Below are 21,818 nucleotides of genomic sequence, written 5' to 3' on the forward strand. Positions count from 1 at the left end.
GTATTTCATTTAGTCTTTTAACTACAGAGTCACTCCAGAAGCTGAGGTTGCCCTAAGCATTCTTATCTGGAATGAAGCCCATTAAAATCCATGGAATTTAATTCTGAGTAAATATGATTAAGATGATCATGCTGTAAATTGTTTTGCTGATGCTACAACTGGAGTTATAAACAAGAGGGTAGAGAATTTCACTTTGTTTAATGACAACAGATTTTAAGGTTGCAGCCCTCAAACCAACTTCGCCACAGTTTCGTCTGTTGGTGTTGTGGCTTTAGCCACCCTAATTTCTGTGAATGGGTCTATTACTCTGAACTGGAACTTGATGAGTAGCCAGGGATTTCAATAACAACAAAACACTCCCTAATGTTCTTTAATGATTGGAACTATTTTCCTGATAATCTCAGATCTTTTTCCAACCTTTGGAAAGTGACACCCACCCTCCAGCTAGAAAGAATAAGGACAGAGAATTAACTTGCAGCCTGTTTTGAAGTTTGAATTTTGGGGGGAGATGGATAAAGGCAGAGAGAGTTGAAGCCATCTGCCTTTGGGAACTGGAAGGAGAATCAGTAGTCTTGCTGTTGCTTTATAGAAGTGTGCTTGCTTGCATTTTTGCAAATAAAACAAAGACCTTGTAAGTTTCCAGTGTCATATCCAAAGGAAACTCACAGCCCAATCCTATCCACACTTTTGTGGGAGTAAGCCCCATTGACTCTAATGGAACTTACTTCTGAGTAGACATGCATAGGATTGGGCTGTCAGTCATTCAATACCATCCCTGAACTTCTCAGTACCTGCAGAGGGATGGTGAGAAGAGCAGGGACTGGCAGTGTTGGGGAGGAGGCCAGATCTGGTCTGGGAGGGGTGAGATTGGGGTTGATAGCACACACTGAATCTTGAGCCCTTTCCTGGGCCTGATCCACCTGTATGGAGCCCCTCAGGAAGCGACTCAGCTGGTACAGGTCCAAGTTGCCTCAGAGCAGCTGCTGTGGCTTACACTGGGGCAAGTCTCCCTAACTCCATGGAGACCTTCAGCAGCTGAAAATCCCCATGGGATGCAGTGGAAGCGGTGCTGGCACTGCTGCATCATTGTGCAGGGATTTAGGATTGGGCTGAAAGATCCCTGTTGGGGGTCTATCTTGGCGGTACTGTTGAGGTCTGTTGTTTGGATGGAAATCTTTCAAAGCAAATGATTGAATGTAGCAACAGTTATTTCGAGGTGGGTGGGTGTCTGAAAAAAGGAATTTCTGATGTGTGAACATCTTTATACCTTGACTCAAAATACTACTTTCAAAGGACATTTTGATCACATTTTTCCAACAGAGGGGAAAGGCAGGAGTGAAAACAACCTCAGCCTTCCCACACAAGTTCTGGCGATATCATCCTGCTTCTGAGAGATGAAAATAGCTGCATGTTAACAGTTCATAGTGTTGCATTCGGCAAGCAAGCCTCTGCATAGAGGCGGGGAGGAGAAAAGTGAGCGTTCCAGCAGCAGTCCAACGCAATCCTGTGACATTCTGAAATGCTAACTTACAGGAGATACAAGAAGCTGAACTAGATGGGCCTATGGCCTGATCCAGTGGGGCTGTTCTTATGTTCTTATATTCTTAATTTCAAGGCATCCTGTTTCGTTCCAGCAGCACAGGAAACACATATTTACCTTGATAAACTGTGTGTGTCACCTGTCAGGATTGCTGATTGACAGACCTACTAAGAAATGGCCTGCTAAGGTGGGGTTGCTGCCCAGGACCCTGGGATGCTGTCTGGGCATGATCTTTAATCCACCTCCCTGCGACAGTGTTATCACTTCGGAGACCAATGGGGAGAAGAAATTAAGGGCCCAATTAAGGGCAGGAGGTCTAGAGGGTAGAGCCTCCATTTGCCTGAAGATAACATCCACAAGGTCGCCAGTTTGAGGCCACCGGCACCATGCGGCCTTGAAGCAGCTGACAAGCTGAGCCGAGCTATTCCATCTGCTCTGAGCGTGGGAGGATGGAGGCCAGGATGGAGGCCAGATCAGAACGAAACATCTGAATTGTTGTGGCTCTTGAAAGATAGAGCCTTCTTTCAACTGTAAAAATCCCTACGGGGATTTAAATAAGCCTGCCCATGTAAACCACCTTGAATAAAGTCTTGAATAAAGACCAAGAAAGGTGGTATATAAATACCTGTATTATTATTTATTATTAATCCTATCCAACTTTCCAATGCTGATGCAGCTGTGGCAGTGGGGCATGTGCTGCATCCTGCAGTGTGGGGGCAGTCACAGAGGCCTCCTCAAGGCAAGGGAATGTTCCCTTATGTTGGGGTTGCAACTGCATTGGCACAGGTAAGTTGGATAGAATTGGTCCTAAGGGTGACAAAGGTGATGTGAGAGGGGTGACTGCGCTCACTGGAAGAGGATGTCTCTGTGAATCTCTTGTGTGGAAGCCTTTCAGGGACTGGGAGAGAGGGTCTCGCAGGCTTCAGTGCCTTACCACCTGCTACTCCATATAACTTCTGCAAGCCCACCAATGAAGCTGAGTGAAGCAGCTGATTAAAGTAGCAGGCTAGGGGAAAGAGAAAACTGACCTGGGGTGCCCTGTTCCCTGCAACCCAATGCCCAGGCAACTGCTCATTTGGACTGGCACTACTCTCTTGTCTAGGCCCGGTCTTGGAGTGTAGCAGTGGTGACCCCACCTACTGTTCTTCCTCCCTGTTCACCCCTCAGCTAAGCCAGGGGTGGAGTCTGTGCCATGCATGCCTTCCTACAATACTGATATGGTGTGCTCTGGACTAGGACTGCCTACAGGGTTCATTCGGCTATTGTTATGGGATGCTGGAGATGTATCTGGAATATACAGGTATTCCCTATTTCATGATCTCACTCCTTGAGAGCAGTTATTTGTAACATGACAATGCCTTTAAAATATCAGTGGAATCTACTGAAGGTTGATCAAACCAGCTGTCGTGAACTTGTTTCTTTCAGTGGGCTACAAAAGGAGTCAACATCAGTTACTAGTGACAAACAAAGCATCAATTAGTTTATGTTCAGAGAATGCTTGAATTTGAAAGTGACCATTTCTTCCTAAAGTCAAGGAATTAGCAAAAGCTAACACCAGTGTTGGCCCACCATCTTTCACTGTTTTGTCATGACAGATCTAAATGTCTAATTTATTGATCAATTTTTCACTGACAGGATGAGATTCCTACCGCCCAACATTTGCAAAAAGATAATTAGAGTCCTAAATAATGAGCTGTGGATGATCTGGCAGACCTATCCTTGAGGCTGTTTAAGTAAGGCAAAAGCAGATCACAGCCCAGGCGTGCTCTTATCTGACAATTTGCAATGCTACTGGGTTGACTAACTATTTTGCTGCAGATTCCTCTGGGTATGGCTGCACTGTAACCTGTAAAATAGGGGTCTCCAAACCCCGGCCTGGGGGCCAGGTGCGGCCCGCAGCGAGCCTCTATCCAGCCCGCGGCCAGCCTCTTGTCCCCTGAATGCCTCTGGCCCACTTGATTGAACATGACAGAGCTGTGCTCTGATTGCATCTGGAGGGTGTTCTGAGGGCCGGAGAGGCTGAGTGAATGAGCCCACTCATTCATTTATTCATTCATCTAAGTTCCACCTCTAATTTATTTATTTAAATTTTATGTTTAAATTTTTTTCCCGCCCTCAGCACTGCACCAGATATTTCATGCAGCCCTCTGGCCAAAAAGTTTGGAGACCCCTGCTCTAAAACTACAAGGGAGCACCTGTTGGGAAACTGGTCACTTGGATCACCCCCCCCCCATGTGAATATAACCAACCAATTCCCATCAGCAACTGCAGTACATCAGTCACGTAAGGTCCAATCCTACCCATGCAATATGCCAGCAAACTGGCCACTGGCGAGTTTCTGTTGACATTGGGGGCAGACCAGGGCAAGATCACGCCAGTACGGGAGTGCGTCAAGGGTGGATCTTGGTGGCAGTGGCACCCACTGAATCCTATATCCTTGGCCCCTTGCATGTAACAGATCTACATTGGCAAAGGAAGTATAGTAGATCTGAGTAGGTCCTTAGGATTGGGCCATTAGTGCAGGGATAGGATTGGGCCATTAGTGCAGAAAAAATCTGTACTGAATTTCCTTTAACTTGGATGTGATGGGATATATTAGGACTGCTCCATATGCGAACTGAATCTGGAGAGCATTTCAGAACTTTCCTTACAGCACAGTTGATTTAAAAGTAAGACCCACTGAGTTCACGGTGCTTATGCTCAGTTAAGTGTGTATAGGATTGCAACCCAAGTCTTTTTACAACACAATCCATTGTCTCAAAAGAAAGTTTCTTGGCACACAAATACTGTATACTTACTTCTCTTGTGAGTTGGTTAAGACTTTAGTGGAGCTGGTGCAACTATTGTAAACTGGGTACCAGTGCCAACTTCCTACAGATACATGTTACACTTTCAAACACTATTTTCATTGTCCCCCCCAGGAGCAAAGTTGCTCTAGGCTAACTCTAGTTAAAGATCTCCTGGTTCTCCTAGTACAGTAGTAGTTGTGGGGCCATTATGGGAGGTGGCGATTCGGTGGTGATGGCAGCAATAGTGCTTCTGGGTCTGCGCCACCACCATTGCTGCCAACTAAGGGAGAAAATGGTGTTTTTTTACTTCTGTAGTGTCTCCAGCTGCCACCACAGATGGGTAAGTACAACCTCCTTTTTTTCCTTAGTCAGCAGTAGTGGGGGGAACCCAGATGTGCCATTGCCACCATCCTGCCTTCACTCTCCTTAAGGGAGTGTTGCTGGCATATTAGCATATTGCAGATCTGCTGCTGACGGACCTAGGAATTGAAAAGGCTAAATTTTGTCTCCTAATAGTGCAATCCTATGCATGATTATTTGTTAGTAAGCCTCACTAAGTTCAGTGGCATTACTTCCTAGTAAGTGTGTTTGGAATTGCAACCTAAGTCAATAAAAATGTGTCATTCCTTAGGTCAAAAATGAAAACTGAAACAGATGTTGAGCATCGTATGCACTTGTAAGCACTTAACCACTTTAGTTTGCTATCAGTTTGGAAGCCAAATGAAGTTATCCAAGAATAAGGTCATGGTCTCTATATAGTTGGCAGACTCCCAACATATGTAGAAGTAGATAAATGTAAATAATCTCTGTTCTTCAAAGCAGCCCAATAGGCATGGAGCATGCTTAGGGGCTCTCCAGAAACCATGATGTGTTTGGGGGGAGGGAGCCCAGAAAAAGTGTGTGGGGGGGGGGGGAGAGAATTGGCCAGTGACTCTCTATCCTATAGGTTGGCATTAGGGCCAGGAGATGTAGCATTTTGTTGCAGGTCCTGCTTTTTAGAATTATTTCCAATAAACTGAAAATGCTCCTGGACTGACCATCAACAGCTGTATTTTAGAGCAATCACATGCATGACTAAAACATCTGCCTGCCAGCCAGGCTCTGTATTTACAGCCAAAATTGTTATTGTGCTCCAATTATTTAGGGTTCCAAAAAGCTTTTCCACCTCACATGCTTGCTTCTCTTCTGAACTTACTGACTGCTATAGTATATTAGTCTGCACTTTTGCTTGGACAAGATTGTACAACTTTGAAGTAGTAGTAATGGTGCACACCAGATGTTGATCATTCTCCTGAGAAATTGAAATCACTGTTGTGTACTAAGTTAGCTCTTCTACAGTGGAAATCCCATCCAAGCATCAATACCTTGTACTGTTGCAGTTGACCCTTGGACCTGTGCAAACAATGCTTTGCCTTGTGGTGGAAGAAACCTTTGAAGACTGAAAGAGGTTTCCAAGATGTTCCTAACATTTGAACCTGATTTGTTACTAGGAACATTTGGAGCATACAAATCTGCGGAAGTGGACAACCTGAAATCTGATCTAGGTCTGCCCGTGGGACTGGGTGTGGGAAAAGTGTGCAGGGTTTTGTGTGTATTCCAGCCATCTGCAAATATAGCACATAAGAACAGATTTGTTATCTGGTGTAGAATTCCTCATTTTGATATTTTTAAAAGCAGGTTTCAAGCCCTTATGGCAGTGGTTCTCAAACTCTCTGGGCTAAAGCGGAAGTGGAGTGCAATTGCTCCGCATTTACTTTCACTGCTGCGGGGAGCCCTGCTGCAGGTTGCGCCGGGCTCCCCGCAGCCTGGGGAGGCTGCAGGAGGCTTGGGTAAGTGCACCCAAGCCCCTGCAGCCCCCCTGGTCGGCGTGATCCTGGGGATCGCGCTGCTGCCTCCTCCCTGCCTCCAGGTTGCCCCTGCCCCTTAAGGGGGCAGAGGCCAGGGCTCACAGGCTGGGGCATTGTGATGCCCCAGTTTGAAAAGCCCTGCCCTATGGTATGCCGTTGTTAATGGCACAGGTGTACTGCCAGAAAAAGACTGTAATAATGAGTAAGCTAAGAATCACTAGACTGTTCTCTGGTGTGCATTTGTTGACCTCTGAGTGAAATGGAGCCCGAAATAGCACTAATTGTAAGCTGTGCTAACTAGCTATCATGTAGAGTGCAGAAAGAACGAGCACCTGCCAATAGATGAATTGCTGCATAGCAGTTTAATTCCATTAAATACCATATGAATATTAATCTTTTCCTTTATGGAGTTATATTATGCTACTGTGTAACCAAGTGTTGTATGCGACCCATCGGGCCGTGGGAAATGGGGTGTGTGTGTTTGATCTCCCGATGACACTAAATGGCTGCCGTGAGGCTTTTGAGTGAATAGTTTCCTTTGTAAATGAGCCGTGTCTTTTTTCCAGCAGTGGCTGTGTGCAGAGCTAGGGGCTGTATTATGGATCATTTAGACTTGTAGGACTTGGAAGTCTTGAGACTTTTTTTGGTTGTTAATTGTTAAGATGAAACTGAAGGGTGTGGAGCTTTCAAGAAACAGGTTTCACGTGGGTGTGTCTCATGGGGCAGGATACCAAGCATAAACTATTTGAAAGAATCAGATTGGACTGGCCCTAGAAAGCCAACATTACTGGGAGTGGTTCTAGAAGAAGTGGTGCAAATCCTTCACTCATGCACTGCGCTGCAATTTCTTTAACTTGTGTCCTAGCACAAGCCATTTTGATTCAAATACTGACAGTGCAATCCTAGGCATGTCTTCTCAGGATTAAATCCCATTGAATGGGACCTACTCCCAGGTAAGCATGTATAGGATTGTAGCCTGAGACTTTCGACTTAGCTCAGGTATCAGTTTTATCAGTACTCCTTCCGAAAACTGCAGTCATATTGGCAAAGCATCCTCTCTTAACCCTGAGATGGTTCTTGTACCTGTAAGAATGCACTTTCTTTTATTTTCCCTATCATCAGTGTTGCAGTGATAGGTGATTCTTTGCTGCTCTTAAAGGTACAGGAGCCATTGCAGTGGCTGACCTGGCAACATTTAACAAAGTTTCTATTGTTCTACTAACACCATGTTTCTGAACTAATTCCAGCCAATAATCTCCATGTTCCTTTTGTAGGCTTGACCACTAATTCACTTAACAAAAACTGTGATAGAAAACGAATAACCAAAATCACGACACTTAATGAGGCCATAGCTTAAGAAAATAGCAAATACGATACTGTTATAACCACCCTAACTTGTTAGGCTGCTTCCGATTTAAGAACTGCACCGCAGCTAGAAATCAACAGGTTCAATTGTCCCCTTCATTGTGTTGCCATGCTAGAAACATCCGTACATATGGAATTGCAGCCTGTTATGCAGCTGATTAAGGCAGGAAGAATCTCTTTGTCGGGGCCATGTGGCAGCCACTATCTACTTACCTTTATCCACACTAATGCCCTATTTTCAGTGGATGTGATCTTTGGTTTTGATTCTCAACCATTCTATTCTGGAAAAGGTTGGGATTCCCTGAAGGATGAATGCACATCCCTACAGTACCGAAGAAAGCACAGGGATATTTGCAGAAGCAAGAGATGATGTAGTGACATTGACAGCTGGCTCCACAACTTCCGTAGCAACTCCACCACCATCTACCAATAATGATGTTCTGCACCAATGACAGCCTCACATCTGCCCCTCCACAGAAGGCATCAATCAATGTACAGAGATGGCACAGGCCCCATGATGAGGTCACCCTACCCAGTTCGTAGCCACTCCACTTGAGATGTGCTGGCATACTGCTGAGACGAGCCTATATCATCTATCCTGTCAAAGGTCTCGATGGCCCAGCAAATTAGGAGGACAACAACCCATATATGTAGGCAAAACTACTCCTTTGTGCACCTTTTCCACTCTTACTGCTTCATCAGCAATTGGGCTAAAAGGAATGTGAGAGTTGTGCTCCTGGTGGAGTTTAGAGTTGCCCTGTTGGTAGGGCTGGATTAAGATAGTGCGGGCCCTGTAGCATATGTTATAAAGGGGCCTTCCCCCTGCTCTGTTACAACCCTCCCCTTCCCAGTTCCACCTGCCCGTGTGGAGCTTGCCTTCTCCAGCATGCACTGGTCTTCCACAGGTGCTGGCAGGCCAGCAAAGGCCTTCCCGCTCGTGCCTTGAACTCTTTTTTGTCACCCCGTAACTCCATGTCACCCCGTAACTCCATGTCAGCACTGGTTGCACTCCATCTGTTCCTCCTGTCTCCTGTCCACCAAACTATGACTGAAATTCATAGGTTGAATGGTTTCACCTGGGTTGTGGTTTCTTACCAGATAGAGCCAGGTTTATTGAACCAAAAAGACCAAAAACATGTTCTGCACATCTCAGTGAATCCTAGTACCTTGACATATTGAAGGTCAGTCAGGGGCACTTAATTTGTTTTAATGAGTTTTGCAGGTTGCTGCAAAAAAAATGCAAATATTCGCTATTTAACCTGTCTGGGAGTATCAGATGGAAATATGCAATCTGGGTGGGGCTGAAAATATCAAAGTTTTATTTTTACAGGGAGGTTTCAGAAATGTTCTTTTCTGTGTTTCTGAGCTTTCCTCACTCACTCTAGGTGACATAAACATTATAATTATTTCACAATCACCCAAAAGACTACATGTTCTGTGCCTTCCTTGGGGGAAAAATACTGAGAAAGAATATAATCAGATTTTTAAAATCTTGTTTGGACAAGTTCCAAGCCTGGTAATAGGTTGTTGGGCAAATAGTTGCAATCTTGGGTGCGCGTGTGTGTGGCTGCAGTCTTGTACACATTCACCTGGGAGTAAGCCCTGTTAAACTGTTGAACTCAGTGACACTTCCAAGCAGACATGTACAGTATAAGATGGTTCTCTCTCTCTCTCTCTCTCTCTCTGTATGGACATGCACACACACACACAAATCTTGCAAAGTGCATTTAAATTCAATTTTGAGAGTCATACACTTTATATCTGTGCCCTAACATTTTGTGCTGGTTTATTTGCAGATAGGCCACCCACTCTGTGGCTTATCTGTTGGCATAATATTCCTACAGCCCTAGGTAATATCACAGTTTGTTAAATGACAATAAATATCTCTGACTTGGCATTTAGTCCTTGGGTTGGGTTGGAATTTGTATTCAGGCCTTGTAAATTAACCATATAGTGTCCCCTTAAACACTGTGCTTCCTCTTCACTTTGCCCAGGAGACACTGCTGCAGGCTTCTTACGCAGAGTCCTAGAAGGCCTGTATCCAGCGCAAGATAGGGGCTCGAAGTGGCTTAGTCGGAGGTAAGGGGAAGGGTTTTCCCCAGGTAAGCCACCACAGCCCCAGTGGGTCTCCTCAGACTTGCACCACCTCAGGAGGTGGCATAAATCTGAGGACAGCAGAGTGGCTTACTGCCACTCTGCACTGCTCGAAGAACGGGGGTTGGGATCCCACATAACTGTCAGGTCCCAGCTCCACTTCCTGCTTCCCACCTGCCCCCGGGACCACCTTCCCCCCACCCCAGAACACCTCCCTCCCGCCTCCTCCCTGCCCTCTCCAGACCCTTGTGTTGGTTGACGCAACCCTCCCTGCCCGAGTCAGCTCAGAGGCTGGATTCAGCCTCTGCGGGCTGGCGCCGTCCCTGCGCTGGCCTAGCCAACTCTTGAGGAGACGTAAATGTGCTTTTTGGCATGTTTGCAACCCTCCTGGGCTGGGGCAAGCTCAAGGCGCACTCAGGATTGTGCCCTAAACTCTTGCACTACTGATACTTATGTTGGGTGTGGATGCCATAATCAAGGTTCAAGAGGCACAGACCAGATGACTACTACTTTGTTAAATCACTTCTTCTATTTTCAACATATTCCTGATTGTGTACCACTAACCTGCACTATAGGTGTTGTGTATTTCTGGAATACTGTGTACAATAAAAAGAACTCAGGTGCTGTATTTTGTTAGGACAATATTATGATTGGTGAACAAGCACATTTTAAGATACTTGTATACGGAACCTGCTAACTGGGCAAAGATGCAGTTTATCAGTTGATGCTCCTCTAATATTTAGCAGGGGGGAGTAACTAACCCTCTTCACCCCAGCACATGTCTTTTTAGGTGACTGTTTACTGGTGTTTTTCTGCATTTTTTAAGATTGTGAGCCCTTTTGGAACTGGCAGCCATTTAGTTATTTGATTTTCTATGTAAACTGTTTTGTTAACTTTTTTTTGTTGAAAAACAGTATATAAATATTCTTAATAATAATAAATGCATTAAATCTAAATAGCCAGATGTTTATTTTTGAATAATAAATAGCAGTTCCTAGCGAGCATTACATGTTTGTATTATCCATATTCAGAGGTTGAAAGAATACTTATTAGGAAGGGAAAATTAAGTTCTTGCAGTACATCTCTATTCATATTTATTTGGAAGTAAGTCCTGTTGAACTCAATGAGGTTTACTCTTTAGTAAATATTCACTTACCTGGAAGTAGGTCCCATTGAACTTAATCACACTTCTTAAGATTCCTGTATAGGATGGGCTATCCGTGTTTCTTTGTGAAAGTTCCCTTGTGATGTTTGTAAAACTCAAATTTTCCTACTTTCATTAATTCAAAAACATTCTAATAATTCCATACAATCCCTTAATTTACATAAATGAAATTAATTGCAAATTACCATAAAAATTAGCCTCTTAAAAAAAAACTTCTATATCAATGTCAGATGCTCAACCTGATAGTTTACAAGTTGTGGCTTGCTAGGTACATGGCAGTGTTTTTACAGTTTGAGGGAGGCAACAAAAGAGAGAGATTTATCATCAGTAACTTGCAGGCAGGCTTCATTCAGCTGGGTGAATCACAAGTTGTGCATCCTTTTCATCATTGTTTTAAAAAATATTGTAACCAGTGGCACCATAAAGCAGTGGTTTTCAAATTCTCTAGGAGAGTTTGCACTGCTGTAAGTACTTGTGGGGCTGGGGGGGAAGAAGCGGGGGTGGGAGGGAAGACAGCGACGCGATCCCCAGGATCGCACCGCTCAGGAGGGCTGCAGAGACTGGGATGCACTCACCAGTCCCTGCAGCAGCCTGTTGGGGGTGCGGGGAGCCCTGCGTGAGCATCTGAAGGGCTCCCCAGCTAGTTAGAAGTGAAAGTGGAGTGATCGTGCTCCACTTCCGGTTTTGCGGAAACGGGGTGTGATCACTCCACTTTCACTTCCGCTACCTGGAGAGCCCTGCAGACGCTCACGGAGGGCTCCCCGCACACCCGACAGGCTGCTGCAGGGACTGGTGAGTGCATCCCAGTCCCTACAGCCCTCCTGAGCGGCACGATCCTGGGGATCGCGTCGCTGCCTCCTCCTTGCCTCCCCCCTGCCCCTTAAGGGGAAAGAGGCCAGGGCCCTCAGGCTGGGGCGTCGAGACGCCCCAGTCTGAAAACCACTGCCATAAGGGCTTACATACTTACAGTAGTGTAAGCTTTTGTGGACTAGAGCCCATCAGATATATGTGGTATTTTCCTAGATTGGCATGTAGTAGAGTGAATGAGAGAGAGAGAGAGAGAGAGAGAGAGAGAGAGAGAGAGAATGAAAAAAGCAACCCAACAGCACTGTAGACAGATAGACTCTGCATCCTTGAAGGATACTGGCAAACTGTAAATGATTAATATTAACTCAATAATTGAGTGTCCAAACCAAGAACATTTAACATTTTAATGTTAAACATTTCAACTTCTGCCTGCATCAGTAACACAGTTATGGAAAATGCCAGTCATGGTGGTGACACATTGGAGAATGCTAGAGGTGGTAGAATTCTCAACAGAGCAGCTCATACCAGCGAATTAAAGAGATATTCACAGACATGTTATCCTAAAGACTGGGACCACGGGGTGTTAAGGTTTTTAGTTTGTATATCCAGAAATATTTTAGTTCTTCTAAGATGCCACTCTTGTGCCACTCTTGAGGTGGCACAAGTTCGAGGAGAGCGAAGTGACTTGAAGCCGCTCTGCGCTGCTCAGGAACGGGGGTTGGGATCAGGCTTATCTGCCGGGTCCCAGCCCTGCCTCCCACTCCCCAGGTGCCCTCCCCTGGGACTCCCCTCCGCCCTCCCTTCCCTGCCCCGGAACACCTCCCTCCTGCCTCTTCTCGGCCCACACCAGAGCCTTGCGTCAGCCAAGCTCGTCTAACGCAAGGATCCCTCTCCATGTTGGCGCGGAGGCTGGATTCAGCCTCCATGGGCCGGCACGCATTTGTGAGCTGGCCCAGCTGACTCTTGAGGAGGTGCAAATGTGCCTTACGGCAGGTTTGTGACCTTCCTGGGACTTGCGCCGGCCCAAGGTAGGATTGCGCCCTAACATGTCCACTCCCCTTTAACTCTATTTTTTTTTCTTAGCTGTGTGGATAACAGATTTAGGTTTGATTATAGGCTTGAGAAACTGTTTAGTGTAAGCTCACAAAAAGATAACAGTTCCTTCTAAGCACCTCTGTCTAATTTTCATTATCCATTATATTAATACACCCACATGTAGACAGTGACTCTCAGTGGTGAAGGAACTGAATTGCTTAAAATTGTTCCAGAGGTTTACCATACTAATTTTTGAAAAATCCTACCACATTTTTAAATGAATGCTTCTGAAAGAACAAGTGGTAAAATTATGTATGATTAATGGTTGTCTTTCAAAAGGTGTGTTTCTTATGAGGACAGCATGATGACATTCTTTTGGGCAGCATTCATATGACCTACATCATTAAGGCCACAATCCTAACCAACTTTCCAGCCCTAACATAAGGACAATGCAACTCTGAGGTAAGGTAACAAACATTGCCTTACCTTGAGGAGGCCTCTGTGACAGCCCCCTAACTACTGGATGCAACACATGCCCCACTGGCACAGCTATGCCAGTGCTGGAAAGTTGGTTAGGATTGCGCCCTAAGGCAATCCTATAACACTGGGAATAAATCTGCACATGCCTGATCTCATCTGATCTCAGAACCTAAGCAGGGTCAGGCCTGGTTAGTACTTGGATGGGAGACCGCCTGGGAATACTGGGTGCTGTAGGCTTATACCATAGTCTTTCGAGACTGAAGGTTGCCAACCAACCAAACCCCATTGAACACATGGAATTTTGTTCTTAACAGGCATGCATAGGATTGTGCTGTGAATTAAGCTGGTTGAAACCTAAACATTCCACACTGTGCTTTTCCGTGATCAAGGTGTTGGTTGGCTAGTCTAGGTTGGACAAGGTGCTTGGAAGTTTTGCTAGTAACATTTTTATTCTTCCTCTGTCTGAGCAACAAAACGTTTCCATAAACAGTTATGGAAATCTTGGACCAGGAGAATAACTTATGCAAAACAAAGTAATGCTGTTGTGTCATCCAAATATTGTTGGCAAAACAGTGTGCATCTGTGTTGGACTCATGAGTTGGATGAGTTGCTTTTAGATTATTGGACATACCCATGTCAGATTCACAAGCACAAACAGTTATTAATGCTTGCCACTTGCCAATTACCATCACAGGAGTACTTTATGGATGTGCTTCTGTGAACAAAATTGAATAGCAGAAAGCAGTCCAAATTGGTATTGGCAAAGAATGCTGTTATGACAGGGTGACATCTGCTGGTTATAGAAGAAATTTGGGAAGCTAGAATGTCAATGTGCACACCATGTTCCAATGTGCAGGTGCACACACATCAGTTATATCTTGTTAAGCATATAGTCCCCAAAGCATGTAATACAAAGCATGTATTGTTGAGCATATAGTCCCCACAATACTAATAATCTTCTAAAAATTCACTGTGTTTTTTGTTCTAAAAGAAACAAGTAGGAGGTTGTAAACGAGTTTCTTAAATTGTCAAGTCTAATATTAATTAAGATATTCAATTTGTAATGGCAACTTACTCCCTAGGTAAGGGAACACATGTTCTGTTACCTGGAGGAGACCTCCGGGACTGTCTCCGCCCCCACAGGATACAGCATGCGCTTCAGTGGTGGAGTTGCATAGATGAGAAAGGAAAAGGATAGGATTGGGCCCTGAGTCTAGTAACCTTGTTTTGAAGCAAGGGACTAAAGAGATAAACCAAAAGAACTTTAGGGAATTGAACTGCACTGTTCTGAACCCTGTAGGGCTGAGGTTCTCAAACTGGGGTGTCGCAACACCCAGCTTGAGAGCCTCAGCCTCTGGCTCCTGAAGGGGCAGGGCAAGGGGGAAGGCAGCAGTGCGATTCCCAGGATCACACTGCTGTTGGGGGCTGGGGGGTTTACTTACAGGGAAACACAGTGGGCTCCGAGAGGTGTGGGGAGCCCAGCGGAGCTCTCTGCAGGGCTCCCCAAGTTTTAGAATACTAAAAATAAGCTATTGGAAACCACTTCTGGTTTCGCAATCGCAAATCGTGGGAGTTCCTGCACCTCCTGGAGCCCACTGTGTCCCCCTGTAGGCAACCCCTCGGCCCCTGACAGTTTAGCGATCCTGGAGATCATGTTGCTGCCTTCGCCCTTCCCCTACCGAGACTAACCTCAGGAGTTTTACTCCTGAGAAGTTTGAGAACCGTTGTAGAAAAGCTATGCATTTGTTTATGCTTACCAACCCTAGGATTGTTAAATTTTACTCTTAGTGATGAATCTTTGATCCATTACCTTGTTTGTTTTATTTATTTAAAATATTTATATGAACATAAGAACATAAGAACATAAGAACAGCCCCACTGGATCAGGCCATAGGCCCATCTAGTCCAGCTTCCTGTATCTCACAGCGGCCCACCAAATGCCCCAGGGAGCACACCAGATAACAAGAGACCTCATCCTGGTGCTCTCCCCTACATCTGGCATTCTGACTTAACCCATTCCTAAAATCAGGAGGTTGCGCATACACATCATGGCTTGTACCCCATAATGGATTTTTCCTCCAGAAACTCGTCCAATCCCCTTTTAAAGGCGTCTAGGCTAGACGCCAGCACCACATCCTGTGGCAAGGAGTTCCACAGACTCCTGTGGCAAGGATATGCCACCTTCTGTTCTGATGAGGGACCACCAAGGAAGCTTAAATGAAATAACAGTGTGAAAACAGATACAACAAAAAATAATGATTCAAGAAAACAACTATTGTTCCTAATTGTGAGCCCCAGTTTCTTACCATCATTCAGATCCTGACTTTAACAGCTGTAAAGCAGATCTTTACTGAAATAAGATTTTTCTGGCAAGACTATTCTGGCAAGACAGCAGTGGGTGTCATAGCTTGTCATAGGTTCCCAATACCGTACCATGAATTTAATCATGTCTTCAATATGCAACCAGGCTTTCTTTGCCTTCTAAGAGGAAGTCATAAGCAAAGGAACTGACTCACAGAAAGCAGAATGATTGATGTGAGCAGGAAAATGGATAGGAATTTTAATACCTACAGACATTATACTGCCCTCCTTAAATAATTTCCAGTTCTTGAGGTGTGGTACAGCATGGAAGACTAACTTCTTTCTACACCAAATCAAATAATCATTCTGCATCCTCTAATTTGCAGACAAATGAGTAGGACAGGGCAGGATGAAGTTGCATGTGATGAAGTCCCGAGCAAACTGTGCTATGTAAACTGTCAGTCTGGAGAATGCCTGTACTCCCTTTGGGCTGAAATCGTATACACACATACCTGGAAGTAAGCCTCAGTGAACATAGTGGGACTTACTTCTAAGTAAATATGTATAAGATTGTGTTGTTAGCCTCATTTGTGAGGCCAAAGATTGGGGGGGGGGGTAAATAAAAAGGGGCAAGACTATTGAACAGTTATGATTTTGCAGTCACCATCGATTTCTTTATTGGAAATATGGGGAGCGAAAAGCCAAATGTCTGGAAGATGGATGGAGCAGCATAAGAGAAACAGCAATCTGCCATAAAGAACCTGAGCATTCTGGTGTGTCATTTTATAAGACATCCAAGCTCAAACACTTTTAATCAGCATCTGTGGAATGTGAGGGCTGAATATATTCAGCTAGAAATACATACGGTTGGTTGCAGTATTAGCAGCTAGGAATTTTTCCCTTAGGGTAGCTTCAAATGTGCATGAACCATATTGTCTGCAGTCCAGGGTTCTTTTGCTTCTTCCTACACATACACATGCACACTCAAAACACTTATTTCTGCTGAGCACACAACTATGTCCTGCAGTGGTGACAGATAAATAAGTTTCACTAACAGCCCAATCCTAACTAGGGCTGTGCAGCCCTTTACAGCAGTGGAACATAGTTCCACTGTTGTAAATGGCCATATGGCAGCTTGCTGTGTGTGCTGCCGACCACCATTTCGGGACTGCCGTTGCAAACAATGGCAGTGCTGGAGGTCTGCTGCTGCAGCCTGCTATCTCCAGCAGTGAAGGTAAACTAGCGCTGGGAGTGGGGGCAGAACAGGACAGGGAGGGGAGGAATGGAGAAGTTTCTGGGCAGGGAGGGGGCAGATAGAGTGGGGAAGGGAGGGTTGATCCCAAAAGCGTATGTCAGGATCCTAACCCTATTCCCTCTCTTCTTCCCTCTCCCTTCCTCGGTCATGGTCCAGCAAAATAGCTGGCGTGGATCTGCAAGACATATTGGGGCAGTGGAGGCTTGTCTTGAAAGAAGGGAATAAATGTTCCCTTACCTTGAGGAGACCTCCAGACTGCCCCCAGCAGCATACAGCACATGTTCCACTGGTGTGGCTGCATCAGCAAAAGTGGGATTTAGTTAGGATTGGGCTATAAGTTTAATGGGGCATATGCCCAAGTACTGTGCATAGGACTGTGCTCTTTGGGGTTTTATCACTTGAAGTGAGTGACACGCCCCTCAATTACGAAGGAATTAAACTTATTCTTCTGAGTGATGAGGATATCTCACATTGTCATAGGTGAACTGTAGGATCACATTTTTATGAAGAGTTGCCATTCATTAAAACTGTTATAGCAGAAAAAGAGAAAATTACACTAAAGATAACATCTGTTTCTTTTTTGGTACTAGTACAGGTATTCCCCTACATTTAACTTGTAGATGTCCCATGTTAAGGACAGCCACTTTTGGCAGGTGCACTCCCTCTGTTGCAATTGTTTCATGCTGGCATGATCCTGCTGGTTGTAAGAGGGAGATGCTGGTTTTAGGGATGGAGAGTCTGTGTGTGTGTGTGTGCGCGCGCGAGAGAGAGAGAGAGAGAGAGAGAGTGCTTTGGAGATGCAGAAGTGGTGGATAAAGGAGAACCAATACAGTACTTAATAGAACTGTCCTTGTGTTCCTCCCCAGCTAATACAAATGCAGTCCCTCCATCTAAGCTGATCTAAGGCCCATTTTGTATATTAAACAGCAAAAGAAAAAAGAAAAAAAAAGGCAGAGTTACCAAAAGATGCACATTCATTAGGTAGGGGCAGTCCAATCCTGAGCTGCCCAGCGTGTGGGGCTGCAGCAGTGCCGAAAATGGCTGCTGCAGCATCCAGCATGCCCCAGGCAGCTGCCACCGCCTCCTCGGGAGAAGGGGACTTTTGTCTCCTTCCCCTGGGTAAGGTGAGTAGCCCCACAATGGGACTACTGGAGTCTATGATGACCCAGCGTAAAAGTAAGAGCCTCTGTGTCGGTTGGGTGGCCCAACACAGAGACTCAGGATTCCATGAGTGAAGCTCCACCGGTCTTGCCTCCCTCCCGTCCCGCTCCCTTCCCCTGGCATGACTCCACCCCGTTCTCCCCCCACCCTCCCTCTGCCTCCCCCCACCCCAGAATGCCTCCTCCCCGTCTCCCCCCACGCTCCAACTACCACTCCTCTGCACAGCGGTCCACAAACCGCTGAGTGGAGGAGTTTTAGTACTCCACCAGCACTAACCCAGCTCTGGCCAGGGCTGGGCTAGCACTGGTGCTCCACCATGCTAGGGCCTGCAAACGTGACTTACAGCAAGTTTGCGACACTGTGCGCCAGTACTAAGCCGGCGTGCACTCTTTAGGATTGGGCCCCGAATTATTAGCTATTTTATTACCTATTGATAATTATTTATAGAAATTATTATAGAAATTAAGTATTTCTATACTGTTCTTAACCACTACAGAAAATTGTTCACATTTTTGTTCATGTCACATAAATAATGCTTAAAGTGCAGACACCCGGAATCTAACCTGTACTTAAGTACAGGACTATCTGTACTTTTTCCATCTGAACCGTTTAACTGAATCCATGTAAACACTGAGCAGGCAAACATTGTTAAGAAATGAACAGACAGATTCTTGCTGTGCCCTGTATCAGCTGGTCACTTCTCTGTTTATGTCAGTTTTGCAACTGCGCTAAAGGCAAGGGGCTGTAAGGGAGGGGTGAGAATGTTTGTAAGAATGTGGCCTTCCATCTTACAACTTGTTGTAAGCTTCATTTCTCAATTTTTAATATCCTGACCAATGGGAGCAGGACAAAATAAAAGGATGGAATTCTGCAGTCCAGCAAGTCCCTGAAGTCCAGCAAGTCCAGCAAGTCCCTGAAGTCCAGCAACACTCCCTGAAGTGTACAGGCTTGTAAACTAAGTTCCTAAATTGCAGCATTCCACTGATGTTAGGAGCCCACCTCAGCCTCCCTCAGTATCTTAATGTGAGGTAGTTATGGGACCTTTTTTCCTCCAATCCAGTGGAGACAGTGCTAATAGTAGCTTTTTATGGAGGATGGTTTTCCATCTTGATTGGGTAGGATGAGGCAAGAGATGCAGTGGTACAACCCACTTTTTGAACCATTTGGGCATGAAGATGCGAAACAAGGGAAGAGGACATGGAACCTACTCCTGGTTGAATCAGTATCGCCTTACTGTTTTGAAATGTTATGCTCTGGTTCAGGGGTGTCCAAACCTTTTGGCAGGAGGGCCAGGAAAAAAAGAATTAATTTACATTTCAAATTTGAATAAATTTACATAAATGAATTTCTTAGAGATGGAACTTATATGAAGGAATGAAGGTTTTGCAGTAGCTCAAGGCCTATAAAAGGCCTTGCACAAAGCAAGGCTGACCTTTCCTTCGTTGCCACTGCTGCATGACAGATATGAAAGAGCAAGCAGTGGAGGGAACCCTCATTCCACAGCTCTCACAAGTGGTCAAACAGTCACTTTCACAGTGAGAGCAGCTGTGTCGGACCAGCTTGGGCTCCAGCAAGTCTCTGGAGGGCTAGAGGCTCATTGGAGACTGGCAGTTCCCTGCGGGCTGGATTGGAAGCCTTCGAGAGCTGCAAGTGGCCCCAGGGCTGGAGTTTGGGCACTCCTGCTCTAGTTCAATTATTTTCAATCTTTTTCATTTCATCTCACACTGACAAGGCACTCAAATTGTCCAGGTACACCATCAATTTTTTGACAATTGACAAGCAGGAAGCTCACATCCCCCATTGGCCCTACTAATAAATGACTCTCCCCCAAACTCCCGTGGCACACCTGCAGATAATTTGTAGCACACCAATATGCTGTGGCACACTGGTTGAAAAATCACTGCTGTGGATGTAGCATTTCAATCTCCATTCCTGACGAACTGAGCTAGGAAACAGCTTGTTATGAACAAATGCTGACAGTCTAGGAGACAGCAGAGAGCAATGTTATCTGATCGCAGAAATAATAAGTGTCGACTGAGCTGCTACTGTCTAGAAAATAATGCCATCTACACAAGATGAGATAAAAACACAATGCCAGAAATAGATGTGTGCGGCTGTAGGAGATTCACAGTTTGTTATTATTTGCAGTTTATTGTATTTGCAAGGTGTTTGATATGTCTTATTTGGTGGTAAAAAGCAATAAGAGGAATCAAACACACTGTAAATGCAAGAATTGAGACAAAATACAACACTGTTTTGGCTTGGCAGAAGTGGGAAAAGGCCTTCCTTATGAAGTTATTTACCTGGGGGGGGGGGAGGCAATTATGGAGAGACGTGACTGAGACTTATGAAGTATGGAGAGAAGGAATTATTTCTTCATACAGCACATAATCTGTGAGATTCACTGCCACAAGATGTGGTGATAGATACTATCTCTGATGGCTTTAGAAGAGGATCAGACAAATTCATAAAGGACAAGCCTATGAATCACTTCTAGGCACAATGGCTCTGTGTTACCTCCAGGTTAAGCAGAAGTACTGTATATTCACTTGAATACCTATTGCAAGGAAGCAGTGGTGGGAAAGAGGTATGCCTTTCTCTCCTGCTTATGGGCTTCCTAGAGGTTACTGGTAGACCAATGTGGAGAAGCAGGATGCTGGGCTAGATAGGCTCCTTGGCCTGATCTAGCAGGGGGTATTAAAATGTTTTTATGTAACACTCTAAGGCTGCAATCCCATACACACTTTCCAAGGAGTGAGCCACATTGGACACAATGGGACTTACGACTGAGTAGGCATGCGCAGGATTGTGCTTTAAGGGCGCAATCCTAACCCACTTTCCAGCACCGATATAAGGTCAAACATTCCCTTACTTTGAGGAGGCCTCTGTGAGTGCCATCCAACTACAGGAAGCAGCACACATACCATTGGCACAGCTATACTAGTGCTGGAAAGTTGGTTAGGATATGGGCCTGAACGTGACACAGAAATATGTATTAAAAAAGATCCACCCACATTATTCAAATACTTATTTGATGTAGTGATGTCTGACTGTGCTAAGACAAGTCCTGTTCAGAAAATAAATAGCATACAATGAATACAAGGAGGAGGGGTATGAAATCATGATGCCTCCTGGTCACACATTCAGCTATCAAAATACTGTAGAGACTACTGGGTTACAATAGCCTCCCCCACCACACACACACACTGTAAGGGGTAATTTATGGTCTTCTGACAAAAAACCACTTATGCAAGTGGAAAATATGATCTTTTTTGTGATGCAGTTCTGTTATGGACACAAATTGGTGAACCTGGCATTCCGCAGCTCAGTAGAGATAATTTTATCTCTTCAAATTTATCTGTAATTTTTGAGCATTGTAGCAGTAAAAAGAAGCAAAGGGTTAGAGAAGGCGAGGGCTGTCAGTTTTATTGCAATATGAGGCAATCTGTCCTAGTATTTTCACCTTCCCTAAGGACATGTGAGTCACTGGGGTATACTTGGCTAAAATTACATGTTTTTCCTCAGACACCTTTGCTTGTTCCATCCTGATCTCTGCTTGTAATACATCTTAATTGAGGGGGATTGCAGGCTATAATCTGGGGCAGCCCAAGGTCACCGAGCGCTTAAGGCAGCAAACCAAATGCTGCCCCCTTTACCTGGTGATGTGCCAGCCTCCACTGCTGCTGTTTGCCGGAGCAGAAAAAGAAGAGGGTGGGTGGTGTGGAAAAGAAAGTGTGGAGGAGAGGAAAGTGATGGGCTCTAGAATATTGGAGAAACTTTAGCTCACCACTCGCCATGCTTCCTCTACTGCTCTCTCCTCTTCAATCCCAATCCGATCTAGGGAGTGAATGAAGGCAAGTGGGATGGATATTGGCAAGGTGTACCTTTGTTTTGCCTGAGTTGACTGCCTCAATAAGCCTTCTGGACGGGTCGGCTATAATTGTCATTTTATGTATTTGTTAGAAATGTGTTAAAGATT

General features: G+C 45.1%; 1 protein-coding gene across 2 annotated transcripts in view; it reads left to right on the plus strand.

Moving 5' to 3' along the window:
• The window catches only part of ARHGEF4 (Rho guanine nucleotide exchange factor 4), a 207,665-nt gene that overhangs the window by 28,188 nt on the left and 157,659 nt on the right, over nucleotides 1–21,818 (plus strand). The window lies entirely within an intron of this gene.

Source organism: Tiliqua scincoides, chromosome 3, assembly GCF_035046505.1.
Source record: "Tiliqua scincoides isolate rTilSci1 chromosome 3, rTilSci1.hap2, whole genome shotgun sequence".
Classification (NCBI taxonomy): domain Eukaryota; kingdom Metazoa; phylum Chordata; class Lepidosauria; order Squamata; family Scincidae; genus Tiliqua; species Tiliqua scincoides.